Source organism: Neofelis nebulosa, chromosome 2 (assembly GCF_028018385.1).
Source record: "Neofelis nebulosa isolate mNeoNeb1 chromosome 2, mNeoNeb1.pri, whole genome shotgun sequence".
Lineage (NCBI taxonomy): Eukaryota > Metazoa > Chordata > Mammalia > Carnivora > Felidae > Neofelis > Neofelis nebulosa.
Window position 1 is genome coordinate 172,424,706 of NC_080783.1, and position 17,227 is coordinate 172,441,932.

Sequence of the window (17,227 nt, forward strand, 5' to 3'; positions counted from 1 at the left end):
AAGCCACAGACAGCATTGTATTTTTAAGTGGCAGATCTGGGCTTACCTCTTGGGTAAATTGCCTAACCTCTCAAAGGTCTAGTTTTTTTTGTTTGCAAAATGGACATAATAATAGTACCCAGGGGTTGCTTGACACATGGCAGGGACCCAGTAAGCATAAACAGAAATTGGACCAATGCAGAACCAATGAGTGGACATGGCAGGGAGTCAGAATTCAATTTGTTAATGACAGAAAGATCAATGCCAGGGATTTTCAAGAGTGGAAGGCCTGTACTCTGATGTGGTGAGTAGTGCGTTCTCACTGGAGAAGCTGGACGAGAGGAAATCTGCATGGGTTGGGAGGGTACACTACATAAGGTTTCTTCTATTCCTACCATCTGAGTATTCCATGATTCTGCGATTTTTCAAGGCAAGAGACAGGGCCAAAGGGGGAGTGGTGACTCAGGAGTTGTAGATTCTACGTTTAACTTAGTTGCTGACTAGTTTTACAGTTTAGTCTAGACTTGGGACACATAAATGCTATCTCCGTTCTCTTATCTGTAAAATCACTACACAAATTCAGTGCGGCAATTAAAAAAGAGTATAATTAAGAAAGCACTTTTAATAACATAAGGTTGATCTTTAACAATTAAGTCAGTTCCACCATATTTGATATGGACAGTTGAACCTCCTTGTGTTCAATCTGCAAAGACATCATAAGAAAGGTCCAGACCTGGGATTCAGAGCCAGTCCAAACTCTGTCACTAATAAGTCCTGTGACTTTGGTTGAGTATTTCTGCCCCTTGCGTCTCAAGTAACTGATGATGTCTCATAAAATGAGACTAACAAATCTGCTATGTCAACATCATTGGGGTGTCTGGAGAATCAGATAAGAAAATGAATGCGGTTTAGTGCTTTGTAAACAGAAAAGGGCCATGGGAGTGCAGGGTACACTTAGAACACCTTGCCTTATTTCAAATCCGTTATGTTCTCATTTTCTACTCCACCAAGTTATGAGACCTTTATGCACAGAGCTGTCTTTTAGACCTTTATATATGCCAGTGCCTAGCAAAGTGAATTCATTGATTCAATACACATTTATGAAACACCTACTATGGGCCAGGCTTAGTGGTTAAGTATTAGCGTTGGAGATGGAAAAGATACGGCGTCTGCCCTCGAGAAGCTTGCTTTCTGATAGAGGAATGAACTATGCACGTATTCAGGAATAAAGTTAAAGGAAACAGATTCTGAGAGGTAGCCTTCAAGGAGGCATTCTGTTGGTCTACATTGCCAACTGCAAGGCAGGAAAAGCTTCATCCCCTCTTTGCTCTCTTGTGGCCAAAGAAATGATGGCAGCCACCTTCTAAGTTGTTGACGGTCATCTTTCTTGATGGCCAGACAATTGTTAGTTTTGTGTGTTTCACTGCCCTTGGACACGTTCTGATGGAATACCTAAGGGCAACTCACTCTTGGGGTCCACTCACAAGGTGGCTGTGCACAAAAGATTCGTGGAACGATTTAAACCTTATAGAAATGGGTGAGCCCCCAGGGTCTAGAAGGTACTTTCCAACGAGGAAGAGGATGCCTCTTATAAATACAACTACTATTGATTACGGTCAGATTCTTTTATCTGATTCCTGCCCATTAGGCCCTCTCTTGTTGCTAGAAGCTCTCTCTTGCCCTCTGCCTCGCATTACCTCTGGAAGTGCCTCTTAAATGGGTCCTGTGGAATCCTGGTGATCCCTGAATAGCTTGTAGGTGTTATGAGAGCATTCGGAAGACTACTTGAAAGCTTGACAATAAATGACCATTTTACGATTATGACATAAGTGGAAAGAAGGGCCACATCTCTTGAGTGCTCCGTCTCAGAATGGTGGCAACCACAGTGAGGCTGGTTACTCTCTACACAGCTGCTTAGCAACCAGAGGCTTTGAGTGGCTCCCAACTGCGAAGTATGTTGTAAGGGACACCTGGAGTTTGCACCCAGTATATATTCCCTTTGCCTTGCTTAATGACTCCACTTTTGCTTTAAGAGAACTGTCCCTCACATTCTCATCCTGTGCTTTTGGGGGCCTCTGTGTGCGTCTGAAGTTGCTAGTGGTTGAGAAGGAGACTGCAGTGTGAGCCTAAGGGTGGAGCCTGTGTAAGAGGAACCAGGCCAAGATTCAGACCCTGGGGACATCATCATCCTGAGTCAAGCTGTGTCTGAAGCCAGATCGGCTCATATTCTTTTCCTAGCTTGAGCCCATTTAGGTTGGCTTTTCTGTCATTTGCATCCAAAATATTCCTAATACAGTACAGTGTGTGATGATCTATGGCATTTTTCAACGTAACTTGTTGAAACAATATATATTAAATTATTTTACTTAATTTTCATGCAAGGTTAGACGACAAGCTTTATGATCTTGTTTTATCAATAGGGAAACTGAGTCTCAGATAGAACTAGTGACTCACCTGAAGGAACAAGCTAGTCAGTGATTGGGATGGGCCAAGGACATAGGGCTAGCTTCTGATCACAGTGATGGCAAAGACATATTTCCCCCCCCCCCCCAAACCTGATACTGATGGAAATATAAAAGGAATGTGAAGGAAACTACAAGTAAGGCTGATCACACAATATGTTATTTGCTGGGATGTTTTATCCAAAAATACATTATTCTGTCCAAAATTAAAAGACTATCAACCATTTTTTCCTATGGCCATTGCTTTGGTCCACCAGGCCTCCTCCCTTTCTCACCAAGCTTACTCCAGCACTTTTCCAGGTAGTCTTTCTGCCTCCAGTCTCACCCCCCTCCTGTCTATCCTCCACCCTATGATGGGTCCTTTTTCCAAATGCAAACCAGATCATGGTTGCTTGCTTAGAGCCCTCCAGGAGCTCTCATAGCTCTCAAGATAAAATACAAACTCAGTTTTACACACAAGACGCTTCGTAATTTGACTCTTGTGTCTCTCTTTTGCTTTGCCTTCCTCATTCCTGTAGCTGTGATGAGGGACCAATGGTTCTGCAAATGCTGATTCACTGCTCTGCTTTTGTGTCTGCCATTCTCTCTGTGTGGAAATTGCATCTTTTTTTGCCTGGCAAACAAACCCCTTTTTTCTTTCTTTTCTTTTCTTTTTTTTTTTTTTTAATGTTCATTTATTTGGGGCAGAGAGAGAGAGAGACAGAGTGCGAGTGGGGCAGGGGCAGAGAGGGAGACAGAATCTGAAGCAGGCTCTAGGCTCTGAGCTGTCAGCACAGAGCCTGAATGACTTTTTTTTTTAATGTTTATTTTTGAGAGAGAGAGAGAGAGAGAGAGAGAGAGAGAGAGAGAATGTGTGTATGTGAGTGGACAAGGGGTAGAGAGAGAAGGAGACACAGAATCCAAAGCGGGCTCCAGGCTCTGAGCTGTCAGCACGGAGCCCGACGTGGGGCTCCAACCCATGAACCCAAACCGTGAGACCATGACCCGAACTGAAGTCAAACGCTTAACTGACTGAGCCACCCAGGCGCCCCAAACAAACCCCCGCTTATCCTTAAAATCACCTTCACCCTCCAGATGTTGTTTCATTGGGGGAGTCTTCTGTGACCCATTAGACTGATTTGAACGTTTCTTCTCTGTGCCCTCGTTGTGCTCTGGACGTATCTCTCTCATCTCCTGTCTTATGCTGTACGATAACTGCATATCACCTGCCATTGTCTCCCTTAGACTGTGGGAAACAATTGGGCCACATTCAATTTACATCACAGGGCCTAGCACACTGCCTGGCACATGACAATCTGTAAAGGTTTCTTGTGTGGATATCAAGAAGGCAAGAAAGAAAGAACTGAGGGAGGAAATGTGGAAGAAGAGATCAGTTCCTTTCTCTTTTGTTTGACACCTTTCTTTAAAATATCATGCACTATTGGTATACATTCCCTTTTATTAAATTCAGATAACATGTTCTTCATGGCTTTAACATCTGAATCAATTGCTTTGTTTTTGCTGTATGAGTTTTTTTTTAAAGAAAAATTTCATGGTGTTTCAAATGAAATAGGCTATGTTTATTTTTCTGTGATCTCAAAACACTTAGGCCACATTGCAGGATGAGGTGGAGCAGGGGGTGGTGAGGGTTTTGTGTAGGGTAAGAGAGAAAGTAGGCATTAGGAAGCTGAGAGCAGGGGCTCTCCTGGTCCCATTGCTGGCTGAAGACTTTGGCAGAATGGAAATGATTTATGCTAGGGATCTCAGAGCCACTAACTTCAGTCTCCACGGACAGAAACATTTCCTTCCCAAACATTTCAAGTTTGGGGTCTTGTGCTTACTGAGTCTGACAGTTGGTAAAGAATCTTGTCTCCATGGACCTTGTCTTAAGTTTGCCCCTGGAAACTTCCAAGGGGAATGGCATTTGCTCCTCAGGCTTATGCATCTCCTTCTAATTATGTTGCTTACCTGCTGTTTCCTGTGAGTATTAAGTGTGCATCGTGCTGTGCAGGAATTTTCCATGCCAGGTCTCTTATTCTATGAGAATGAGCCTTTTCATTTATTTACTCCCACTATTCATAGAAAGTTTAGCTTACATCTCTGATTTGAGTAATTTATGCCTCGTAAGAGACCCTTCATACTGGCCCCAAAATGTCAAAGTAACTTTTGACAGATTGATTTCTAATTGGGATATCTGAGCTAACCGCCCTTCTATCCATCCATCCATCCATCCATCCATCCTTCCATCCATCCATCTTTCCATCCTTCCATAACCATTTTCTGAAACCCTATGTTGTTCCATGTACTACCATAGGAGCAGTAGGAGAAATACCTAAACCAGAGTAGGGATGGGTGGGAGGTAGGGACAGGGAAGTCTTCCTGGAGGAGTAGTCATCTAAGATGAATGAGGGTTAGCTAGTCAGCTAGGTTGGTGGATGGGGCAAGATGGGTGAGTTGCTCAAGGACATGGGTGAGCGTGACGAGTTTCAGGAACTGTCAGCAGGAAGAATGAGCTCTTTTCTTGTGTTCTAGTGCTATACTGGGATCTCCTGGAATGAGCTTTGCTGTACGAATCCTACAGCAAAGGCCTAGTGCTTATTTACCAGTAATACATGGAACATTTAATGAATAAGTTATATGTGGATGGCAGAGGCAAAGGAGAAGCATGAAGGGGGGGGGGTATAAATTTTATTCATTGTCTACTACGTGCCAGCAGTGTCACATTCAAATCCTCTGTGATGTCCCATGTACTGCTGTAAAAACAAACCCTATGAGAGATAAAAGATAAAGGGATGAAGCCTTGGAGAAGAAAAGAAGATACATATTGCCAGCTTTGGGGACTAAAAACATCCAGAATCTTTCCACTCTACCATTCTGTCTATCACCAGGGAAGATCTTGCCTTTGACTAATGGCTCTGGGGACATGGATCTCACTTCTTTGCCCCTACAGCATCAGAAGCAGAGCCTAAGCATGCAGGCTGTGGATATAGGGAGAACCTTCTGAAAGGAGGACCCCTAGAAAGGGAGACTGAATAGAAACAGGATGTTGGGGAGTCATGTCACTTTGGTGCTTTGTGGCAACTAACCATCTTCCAAGATCCACCTTAAATCTTCCCTCCTCCTATAAGCTTTCCCCAAGGACTCCAGACACACCCCCTTTTCTGCCTCATGACTTATTGTCTCTATATTATATTTAGCAACTAATCACATCCGGCCTTGTCATGGCTTGCCTACTATTGCCTAAACTTGATACTTCACTCTGGCCTCATAATTCATCTTTGTGTGTGTATGTTTTTTCTCCCAATTAGAATAAGAGCACGTTGAGGGCAGAGATTTTGGATAAACGTATTTAAAATCCTTCCTTACTCTCCAGTATTTAGAGCAGGGTTGGAGAGCAAAGACTCAACAAATATTTCTTTAGGTTCATATAAAAGGCCACCGCAAGGATTTCTGAAATGAAGATATGTTAGAAATCTATTCAGTTTGAGGGCCAGGTGTTTCATATTTATTACCTATGGTAGAATTCAAAAATTGCCACAATAGGGGTACCTGGGAGGCTCAGTCTATGAAGCAACTGGCTTCGGCTGAGATCAGGATCTCGTGGTTTATGAACTTGAGCCCCACGTCAGGCTCTGTGCTGATAGCTCAGGTCTGGAGCCTGCTTCAGATTCTGTTTCTCCCTCTCTTTCTGCCCCTTGCATGATCTCATTCTCTCTCTCTCAGAAATAAATAAAAGCATTAAAAAATTTCAATGATAATCTTAAGCAACTTTCCTCAACAGGCAGGGTCTGTTTCCCCACTCCTTGAATCTGGACTGGCCTTGTGATTTGTTTCGACCAGTTTAATGTGGTGTAAATGCTATTTGAGTTCTGAGCTTCAAGAGCCCAGCTGAGCCCAGCCCAAATAGCACACCCACAGACTTGTGAGCTGAACAAGTGGTTGTTATTGTAAATCAGTAAATTTGTAGGTGGTTTGTTAGGCAGCAAAAGCTGACTGATACGTAATCTCCTTTACTTGTCACAATAAACCCATGAGGTACTTGTTATCGTCCCTACTTTACAGATAGGAAAGCAAGGGCTCCAGTCACACAGTTGCCCACGGGCCAGAGATCTCTCTGATGAGAAAACCTGTGCTTTGTTGTTTCTACATTGTGCCGTTTCCTTTCTCTAATGTGTGAGGGTTTTTACCTCGGACTGTGACTCTAACTGCGGAGTATTCCTGAGAAGGGTTTTTAGGACCTAGTAGTAACAGGGAATGTTCTCTGCTGAAGATGAGCTGGAAGAATATCATTAAGAATGATTGTAATTAGAGCCTTTCAGGGCTGCAATGAGTTAGCAAAAGTTACCCGGGTGGGGAACACATTACGAGGTGCATCTCTGGGCAGGAACTGGCCTATCTGATGGGAGGGGCAAAGGAGAGTTGGTTGAAGGAAGTCAGGAAAGGTTCAGACTACGGAGTGTTGCCTATAGCGGGTTGAAGGAGAAGAAAGGCAGAACCTCAGGGCACTTGTGTTCAGGCTGAGACAAGTGACTGGGGAGTCTCTAAAGAGGGAAATGATAGCAACAATGATGACTCATTTCACGGAGCATGTCTTCTATGCCAGAGTAGGTGCAAGACCTCTCATCCTTGTTAACGGTCCTAGGTGAGGTGAAAGCGATTAAAGAGGCCACATAGCTCGTAAGTGGTTGAACTGGCATTGGAACTTATGTGTGGCTTGGCAACCAAAATAAATGCCTCCTTCATAATATTGTCTGGTCTGTGACATCGTGTTCTCCCTAACTTCCAACAAACTGAATGGGGACCTACTTGTCGATGCTGGAAGAATGCTTTGAATGTTTTGGAGCACAGCCACACGTGGCAGAAAACCCATGACTTGCCCCATATTGGACACAGGACTGGTTCCTCCAGTCCGATAAGATCAAAGTCCCCTCTGCGACATGCTTTTATGATAACATTATCTGGCCTAGCAAGATTTCTCCAAATAGCTCTTCTGGAGGCAACTGTCTCTTCTGTTTTTGCCCTAAGGTGAGAATGACCCTCAAGCAGAGGCCTTCAGAGGCCCCCAGGAGGTGGTTTCCTCCAAACTAAACTAATTATGCCCTTTTCCTTTATCTAATAGTTTATGTACCGTGTACACACACATCTTGTTGAATCGACCAGCACAACAATTCTGTGGGACTCACAAGGCAGTGTGTTTGATTCCCATTTGATGAAGTGAGAAAATAGAGACTCTGAAGAAGTTACCTCATGTGCTCCAGCCCACAGAGGTGGGTTCTGGTTGAGCTGGGACTGAACTTGGTCTCTGGCTTCTAATCTCATGTTCTTGAGCTGGTCAGTTAAATCAACCGAGTCAACACAAGAGCCCTTACTGTGTGTGAGGCACAGGAGTATGGGGATGTTTGGGCTGGGTTCGTGTGCATGGTAACAGTGCACACCTCCACAGCTCTGGCTGGGCGCCAGACTTCGCTCTACGTGCCTCAGTGGGAATGGTCAGGCCAGGCGTCCTTGAAGAGGCAAGATGTCAACTGGATAGCGTCACAGAATTGGGGGTTGAAGGGACTTCAGCCTTCAGGCAATCTGATGGCTTTCTCTCACAGAAAAAAATAGGTGACCTCTATGTTTATCTAGTTAGTTGGGGACACAGCTTTGACTAGAGCCCAGGTCTCCTCACTTCCAGATCTGGTCATTTGAGTATAGAACCTCCACGCAATGCCTGTCTGAATCATTCTAGGCTAGCTCATTAGAGACGGTCATTCCTCAGTCCATGCTAGTGCTGCCTTTCTCACACCAAGTCAGAGTTCATGTACTGCCCTTTCTCTGTCATTCTCTGGGGAGAGATGAAACTGAGCAATGGATGTAACAATGATGAAAAATCCTTCTACAGAAAGAGGGGACATGATAATCCATAAACAGTCTCTGGATAAAAATAACTAGTGTTTATTGAGCACCTATTATGTCAGGTGCTTACTAGACGTTCCCATTGATCTCCACAGTAACCTTATGAATTCAGTTCTTTTTCTTTGTCTTCCTTCACACAGACAGAAACACTAAATGCTTAGTTTTGTGGTAACTTAGGTTCAGTAGCTTTCTCCAGGTCTCACGGCAAAAAATGATTGAATCAGGACCTAAAGACAGTCTCAGTCCCCAAAGCCCATGTTCTAACCCTGGGACAGAAATGTGGCTGCATCCTGTCTGATGATAAGTAGTACCTGCCTGGACCACTAGTGAGGAAAATTGAGAGGCAAGGTCTTGAATCTGTTGGCAAGAATTCTGTGGCCTGTTAGCAATGTCTGCCATGGGTGAGAGAGTGGGGGTTGGCAGTAATACAAGGGCCCTGCTAACCCCAGCCTGTATTGCTTCTCTGGAGACCGAGAGTCCAGATTGAGGCTGTCAGTGAGAGGACTCGGTTCTTTTAGAGAGGGGTAATAGCATCTTTGCTTGCTTTATTCTTCCACCCATGCATCTATCCCCCATCCCCCAGTCATCTATCCCTGCATGCCCCCAAGTCAACAAATCTGTTGAAAGTGTCTGGGTCTAAGGCACAGTGCTTGACTAAGGAGATATATATGTCTCCTGGTCCCACAGAGTGTAGTGGGGCCTCCTCGAAGGATACTGTTAACATAGTGTCAGAAAGGAGAGGGATGGCGAGATGGTTTATGCAGAGACAGGGTATTTGGGGAGACCATGCAAAGAGAATCAGTGGTTTGCTCCTTCACTCCTGCCTCCGTGGCTGCAGATGAGTACCCAGCTGGCCACTGGCACAGTCTGCCTCTTTGTGTGAAAACCAGTGGAATCACATATGTGCTGCTCCCAGATGCATCCTCGGCACCAGCATTTTCCAAGCGGGAGGTTCTGTCATGGTATTGCCTGCCAAATCTTGTCCAGAGGACTGAGGCCACTTGGCCAGCTGAACCAGGCTCTGCGCCTGTGCAGAGGACTGTCTCACTACAGAGAAGATCAGGCTGGGGATGGCAGGGAAGGGCAAGAGCGTGTGTGTGTGTGTGTGTGTGTGTGTGTGTGTGTTTAAGCTGGATGGAAGCCCTTTCCCATTGCACTCTGTACTTAAGATACTTCACTGGGTAGGAGACAAAGAGGCTTTGTGTTCTCTTCACAGTGCTCTGTGCTGACTGTGGTATACATCCAGGAAAAACCCAGCCCAAAGCCATGACATGGCCCCAAGTTCAAACCCAAAATGCAATTTGCAGTGGTTAGAAATGACAAAGGATGGGGGGCAAGACCCAGAGGAAAATCCCTGAAACCCAATGGACCTTAAACAGAGTTGAGGGCAATGATTTGATTTTTCAGGTGAGATCTCTAAGAAAATGTTATTGGATTCTTCATATCTGCGCCTATAGAAAAGTCAGCAGTCTGCATTTTGCCTGGCAAAGATTAGGTCTACTTTAAATTTTCTTTGAGGATTATTGGTGTTTTTATATTTAGAGTATGTGTCAGGGAGAGGGACAGGGAAGTCGCTTGTGAGATGTTTTTCTTTCCTTTTTAAGCCTCACCTGCTCTTAAGAGAAACTTGCACTTTGTCGGCCGCAGAATAATGCCTGGCATTCAGGCAAGTGTTTTAGATATAATTGAATTGCCGAGGTGCGTTAAACATTGCAGGGTTTTAAGCTGAGAAATAATTTAATGATGTGGCCTTTAGGATTGTTAATTAGCACTGTCTGTAGGAACATGTAACAATAACACCACCTACCGTAAAAGCGAATGTTCTACACTCCAGAACACTCATTTCTTTAGGGTTTCCCGCAGAGAAGCAGTCATTAACTCTTTTTTTGACAAACCCTTTTAGACATGCTCTTTAGGACCACGAATTCATCCCGATCCCTTCTCTACATTTATCCACGAGGCAGGCTGGCAAACAGGGAAGCATGGACGACTGTGAGCTCAGCCTTTCACAGTGGCACTGAGTGGTGAGGAGGTGACGGTCTTTTCTGAGACTGTCACTCCAGAGCCCAGAGAGAGATGTGGGGCGAGGATGTGGGGAAGTTGGAACACTTGTGCACTGTTGGTGGGAATGCAAAGTGGTGCCGTTGCTATGGAAAACAGTATGGAGGCTCCTCAACAAATTAAAAATAGAACTATCATATGATTCAGCAATCCTATTTCTGGGTATTTATCCAAAAAAATTGAAACCAGGATCTCAAGGACATATTTACACTCCCATGCTCATTGCAACAGTATTCACGATAACCAAGATGTGAAAGCAACCTAAGGGTCTGTCCATCAACGGATGAATGGATAAAGCAAACGTGATATATACATGCAATGGGATATTATTCAGCCTTAAAAAAGAAGGAGATTCTGCAGGATGTGATAACATAAAGGAAACTTGAGGACAGTAAGCTAAGTGGAAAAAAAAAAACAGTCACAGAAAGACAGATGCTGCATGATTCTGCTTACGTGAGGTCTTTAAAATAGGCAAATTCATGGAGTCAAAGAGTGCCTTTGCCAGGGGCTGGGGGAGGAAGAGAGGCTTACTAATCAGAGGGCATCAAGTTCAGTTAAGTGGAAAAGTTCTAGAGATCTGCTGTATGACATTGCACCCATAGTCAATAATACTGTATTTTACACTTAAACGTTTGTTAGGAGGGTAGATCTCATATTAAGTGTTCTCACCATGATTAAAAAAAAAAAGGTCATAGGATCAGGTCATTGGAGGCGAGGTCGCTGGCTCACTCCCTGCCTGGCCGGCTGCAGGAAATGGTCAGCAGCTGACTTCTTCACTAGAGTTTAGGTGGGTCGGTCTGAGGCGTGAGTGTGGAGGGGGCCCCCTCATGCAGTATGTCACTACTGTCTTTGGCTTATTGAATGTGGAGGCTGATGCTAATGTAGGAATGAGGGTTTCCCATGCTTTTCTCCATTAACATGGCAACAGCCAAGTGCCCTTTCAATCATCTATCCTTCTCTTAAGGCACAAATGTCTTTTTTTTTTTTTTTTCCCCTGAAGACACTTTTCTTTTTCAGTGAGACAAAAGCAGCAGCATTCAGGTCTTTGAACACTAGACCATGTCTTATCCTCTATTCGGCCAAACCTTCCCATGGCCAAGGTCTAGGCCGGGACAGCTCCAGTGCAAATTCCACCTTGGACCTCAGGCCCCCACATCTCACTCTCTGACCTCCCCTCCTCCCAGCTCTCTTACTCCTTCTCTCTCCTGGCCTCATCTGGCCTCCAGGCCAGAGGTGGTGAATACCTGCTATGGGGACTGCCATCCTTTCTGGGCCATGGTGAACGTTCCTGATTGATCATGCGCTCTTCCCTATTGAGCACAGAGGTAACTTTGGAATCCTTCTCCACACAAGATTCTATCAGTTGAAGCTGACAGCTGAGATGAAAGCCATTTAACCTTTCCTACTCCAATGATTTGACCATTTTCTTTCAGCCCATCAGGCTAGACCCCATGGTTGATCATTTGAGATGGTCACAACACCCCTGTTCCCTTTCACACACACATGTCCAGCAAGGTGTTCCTTCCACTCTTATGCCCTGACTACTGCGTGCTGTTTGAGTATCTTGCATTACTATGTGGAATGGATGTCACATTTGTGGTCTCTACTTCAGAATTGCCTTTGGCTTGTTCTTTAATAGTATCTTCTTACATTCTCAAAGCAGCTTTCCAGAGCACAGCCTGCCCTTTCAGTCAGGAGACTGATCACTAGATCACTAGCTAGATCACTCTAGCTCCGCCCCTCAGCTGTTAACCTCCCTTCCCATTTCATGGGGAAAAGCGGTAGTGGCTCCCTTGGCCTCCTCCCTCGCCTTCTTCCTCTGCCTCCCGCACACAACCTGAACCCCCTCCTCATCTCCCACTTGAGAGCCTTTTTAATAACTGCCTGGAGGACTGCGTCCTCCCTTTTCTTTCTCCTGAGATGTTCACTTTTCTTTCACACTCAGCCACAGCTCACCTACTCGCTAAAACCTTCCTTGGCTAACTGTCCCTCACCACAAGTCGACTAGGAAGTTCCCTCCTCTGTTTTTCTGCTGCTTCTTCTCTCTACCTGGATTGAGGTATTTACCCCTGTTCGTTGGCACATCTCTCCTTTCCAGTCCGACTTTCATTCCAGTCCGGCTCAATGTCTGCAATGTGGCAAGGATTCAAGCCATACTTGTTGATTAAACAAATGAATGAATTGGGAAATTGAGGCAGAGAATAGCTTTTGCCCGTCTCAGAGCTGGCCATCGCCTCAGCCTTCCTGTTAAAATTCTTTGTCTGAACTTCTCTTTTTCAGTGCTGTTTATCATTTTGTAGCATTGGTTTTAGTTATCTACAGACACATCTTATCATCCCGTCCATCCCGGGGGCCCCTTGAGGCAGCTATCTGGATCTAAATCAACTATGTATTTCTCCACATGTATACATAGTATATCACTCTTGTTGCATTAATGTTTGTTGAATGCAGGAGTTGTCATTATATTGATTTGTTCAGAATAAGAGATCAATACAGGTGTGTTGAATTAATAGAATTTAACTCTTTGTCACGAAAATGTCAAAATACCTAAAAAAGACCGAAAACCAAACTGGGCTATAAAGTCCATGAGGGCAGGGATTGTGTGCCTGTCTTGTTTTCATATATTATTCTTAGCAGAATGATGGACAAGAGATTGGTACTAAATATTTGTTGATTAAATAACGAATATCTTTTCTCCAACCCTTAGGAAGAAAGCAACCCCAAGTGACTGAGAGTAATTCTATTGTCATTTTTTATGAAGTTCCCCAGAACAGACAGCATGTTCTCTCCAAATACAATTAACCAACCGAAAGTCAGGAGGGGCCGTTGTCATAAGCACCTTACTCCTTTCCCTTGTTCAATGAACAAAAATCCTTTCGATTTAGGCCATATATATATATATATATATATATATATTGAATCCTGAAGCTCTGACATGGTGTTTGGGTTTCCAGAATCACTCACTCAGACTGACAGACTGTTATCTTTCCTGCTTAAACACTTTCCTTAATAGATGGAGTCTGGTGTCCTTACACACAAATGCATTCCCACATGGGAGAGTGGCCATATTTCAGCTGCAGTGATGGAGTGGGCAGTACTCTGTCAGATCAATTATGGACAAGGCCCATCTTCTACAGAGTTCCCTCAGTTTTTTTTTTTTTCTCCTGACAGTTCACCTTGTGTCCAGCCTTCTGTCTCCTGGAGGCAGACCTGGAGACAATCGCATGTCACCTGCTGTCTTCCCTCCTGAGAACATGACACAAAGGAACACTTCCCTGTCAAATTCTTCATTATCCTTCAGATGACTTTCTCTGATTTCTAGAATGGGCACTTAGACCTGTCGGGGGTAGATAGACCTTCCTCATATTTCCACTATCACACTGTGAGGAATACCATCACTCCTTAGTTGAGTGAGTTCAAATATATAAGGTGGGGGTGCCTGCGTGGCTCAGTGGGTTGAGCATCCAACTTCGGCTCAGATCACGATCTCACGGTTCGTGGGTTCTGGCCCCGCATCGGGCTCTGTACTGACAGCTCAGAGCCTGGAGCCTGCTTACGATTCTGTTTCCCTCTTTCTCTGCCCCACCCCCCCACTCGTGCTCTCTCTCTCTCTCTCAAAAATAAATAAACATTAAAAAAAACCATATGAGATGGCATGTCATGGTGACCTTAGGTTTCTCTTTCTTCTGAAGTAACTGGCGCTCTGACCACGGTGAACAAGACAAGCCGTCACTGGGCCTGGTTTAGGGAAGCAGGGGTTCTCTGTCAGTAGTTTTTCTCTTCTGTCTGGGCCATGGTGAGCGGTGGTCAGGGGAGTTGGCTTCCTGGCAGGCATTGTTTTTTTGTGAAACTTCATAAAACCTTCTCCTGGGGTGAGCCGAGGAGATGACGTCATCACATTCTGTTCTTTTGGTCAAGTTTTCATAGTCGAGCTTGGCAGAAGCCAGTCCAAACATAATGAGAGCGGGCTGGCGGGGGGCACCATCCGGGGGGTCAGAAAGGTAGCCGCTCTTGTCCGTTTATAAAAGTGCAAGGCAGCAAAAGCGAGGTCAGCTCTCCCTCAAAATATTTTCGGGACGTGTCCACTTCTTCACGTCTCCTGCTTGCACTGAATCCAAGCCAACTCTGCTGCTCCAGCTGGACTCCTGCAGTGGCCTCCCCACTGGTCTCATGACCCATCCAAACAGCAGCCCAAAGTCTGTTTTTCAATGCACATCATTTTAAATGCTCAAAACCCCTTCATACCTTTCCCTCTTACTTAAAGTCCAATTCCCCACGATGGCCTGCCAGGCCCAGGAGACCTGCTCTCCCTCCTTTCAGATCTCATCTAGAGCCACTCCTCCCTCCCTCAGTGTATTCTGATCACAGTGGACTCCTCCCCTTCTGTGGGTGCACTAGGCTCCTTCCTGCCTTGTGTTTCTGCACTCGCCACTTTGCCTGCTTAGAATCTTCTCAGCTACACTTTTGCATCGTTATAGCCTTCTTGTCATTGAAGCCTCGGCTCACAGCAAGCTTCTCAGGTGACACCTCTCTGACCACCCACTAGAAAGTCGATCCATCCACCGTGCCCTGTTTTATTTTCTTTATTGCACTCGTGTCTGCCAGGACTTCTCTGGTTTACCTTATTTGTCTCTCATGTATAGTAAGCTGCCCCCAGAAGAATGTTTTTCCCATGATCATCACTGTGTCCTTTGGGCTCAGAAAGATGCTTAAGATGAAGTAGGAGCTCAAGAAAAATTTGTGGAATTTTGACATTCCCTGAGTCTTTTTCTATGTCTACTTAGATTGCCCAGTTATACCTTTCGTTGGTCCCTTTCTTTAAGAAACATCTAGGATATAGTTGATTACAGCGTGGGGTCTGGAATCTGATGATGTTGTGTTCAAGGTCTCACTTTGGCCACATGCTACCTGAGTAACTCTCTCCAAGCCTCAGTTAACTCATCTCTAAAATGGGGATAATAATCGCAGGGCAACCTCCCAAGCCAGTTGTGCAGAGCAAGTGGTATTTTATTGTATCTGAAATATAGTAATTGCTCCATTGAAATTAAAGTGTGGTCAGTTTATGCAGGATAGAGTGGATTCAACGCAAAGCCTTGAAAGGAAAAATAGATGCCCAGCGAGTCTTGTTTCCAAGAAAAAATTTTTAAGCACGGAGGCCTTGCTGCCAGAGGGACCGGGGTTCTAATCCCAGCCCCAACACATAAGAGTCACTTCATTATAGTTTCCTCTCTTGTACTGTGGAGAAAAGAGTTCATTTCTTGGGGGGTTGAGAGATAATGCCTACAACATGCCAAGCTGGTGCCTGGTTTTGGGCTTCATGAGCAACAGCCACTTTGCCTGTCTCCCATTTTCCTGGGTGGCTGGGTTTGCAGAGGGGAGAGGAAGAGAAGCAAAACAGACAATCTGGCAATCTGTGGAGAGTCTTTTCTAGCAGTTCTGATAAGCATGGGCCCAGGGGCTGTCTCATTTGACTTCCTCTTACTCACTTTCCTGTCTGGCTGGCAGTCACCAGGCTGGAAGCCATGCTGGGGCCCCTCACTGGTGGGTCAGTGTGTTTTATTTCCCCTTAGCCCTCTCTAATGAAAAGCACTCGCATCCAGTAAATCTTTCCTTTGCTCTTATTAAAGCACTTGATGTTGGTTATTGAGGTCTGTTCTGAGCTAGGTGAGAATCAATAAGGTGATCCACTAATCACTTCAGCAATCAACGAGCTATTTTCTCAGCTTGCACTCTGGCCAGTGCCCACAGAGCCCTCGTCACCCACGGAGCAGCATGGAGACTTCCCCCTTCATTTCCTCTCTCCCTGATGACCTCAGGGAGTCCCCAGGCCTCTGAGCCAGCTCTGCTCTCTGCCTGCTCTCTGCTTGGCTGTGTTTGGCAAGATAATGACCACCTCTGTGCTTCTGGCAAATACTCCTTGACATTAAGGGCTGAGGACAGTCAATACCTGATTACAGAGTGGCCCCGTTTCACCACTGTGTCTTTGTCTGCTCCGTGCAACTGCTTAGAATGAGGGTTACCCTGTTCTGCAGAACAACACGCCTTTCTCCCATCTCAAGATTCCAAACCCACCTATGCTGGGAAGCTTTCAAGCCCCCAGGAAGATTCAGTTCCCCGGCCCCCGTAATGTTTTGAACACAGGTCTACTCCAAAGCACGTTGTACCCAATCTAGCTTCTTCTCTGTTTTCCAGCAGGTCTGTGGTCTTCTTAAGGGCAGAAACTGTGTCTTAGTCATCTCTGCGTCAGACCCACCCTAATGCCCGGCACATGGTAAGAGCATAGTTGTGTTTGTTGGAAGGAAGGAAGGAAGGAAGGAAGGAAGAGCGGAAGGAAAGTAGGAAAGAATTGATTACTTCGTACAGTCTTAGAAATGAGAACAGTTTCAACTCTTGGCATTGCCAATGCCTGCAGGGTGACCTTAGGCAAGATATATAATCTGGTTCAGCCTCAATTTCCTCATCTGTCAATAAAGTGGATAATCCCTCAAATTCCTCCGAGCTGAAACATTTTGTAATCTTATGCCTCTAAGCCTAGGTTTCAATGCTTTTGTACCCAAAGTCACTTTTTGTAACAAGCATTTTGAAATCCCCTTTGGCCAACACGAAATGAAATGCTCCCATAGTATGACCTATCTCCAACCAATGTTCTAACTGTACTATGAAAGCAAAATAATTTATGATAAGACAGTATATGTTCCTTTAGGTAACGGCATGGTTGGGACCTCACTAGAAGACGAAACTGAGGGGTCAGATGCTTGTACACACTTCCATGAGAATCACGGAATGATGGTTGGTGTTGTTAATGAAACCGTGTTTAATGATGAAGTCTTAAAGCAGTGTGTAGTGTA

General features: G+C 45.0%; 1 protein-coding gene and 1 long non-coding RNA gene across 5 annotated transcripts in view; both read right to left on the reverse strand.

Annotated features, from left to right (window-relative positions):
- NFIA (nuclear factor I A) overlaps window positions 1-17,227 on the reverse strand; it is a 576,975-nt gene that overhangs the window by 467,900 nt on the left and 91,848 nt on the right. The window lies entirely within an intron of this gene.
- On the reverse strand, window positions 566-2,051 carry LOC131504646 (uncharacterized). The gene is made up of 2 exons (XR_009258085.1): window positions 1,677-2,051; window positions 566-856 (listed from the first exon to the last, which is right to left on the reverse strand). It is a non-coding gene; the product is annotated as an uncharacterized LOC131504646 (long non-coding RNA).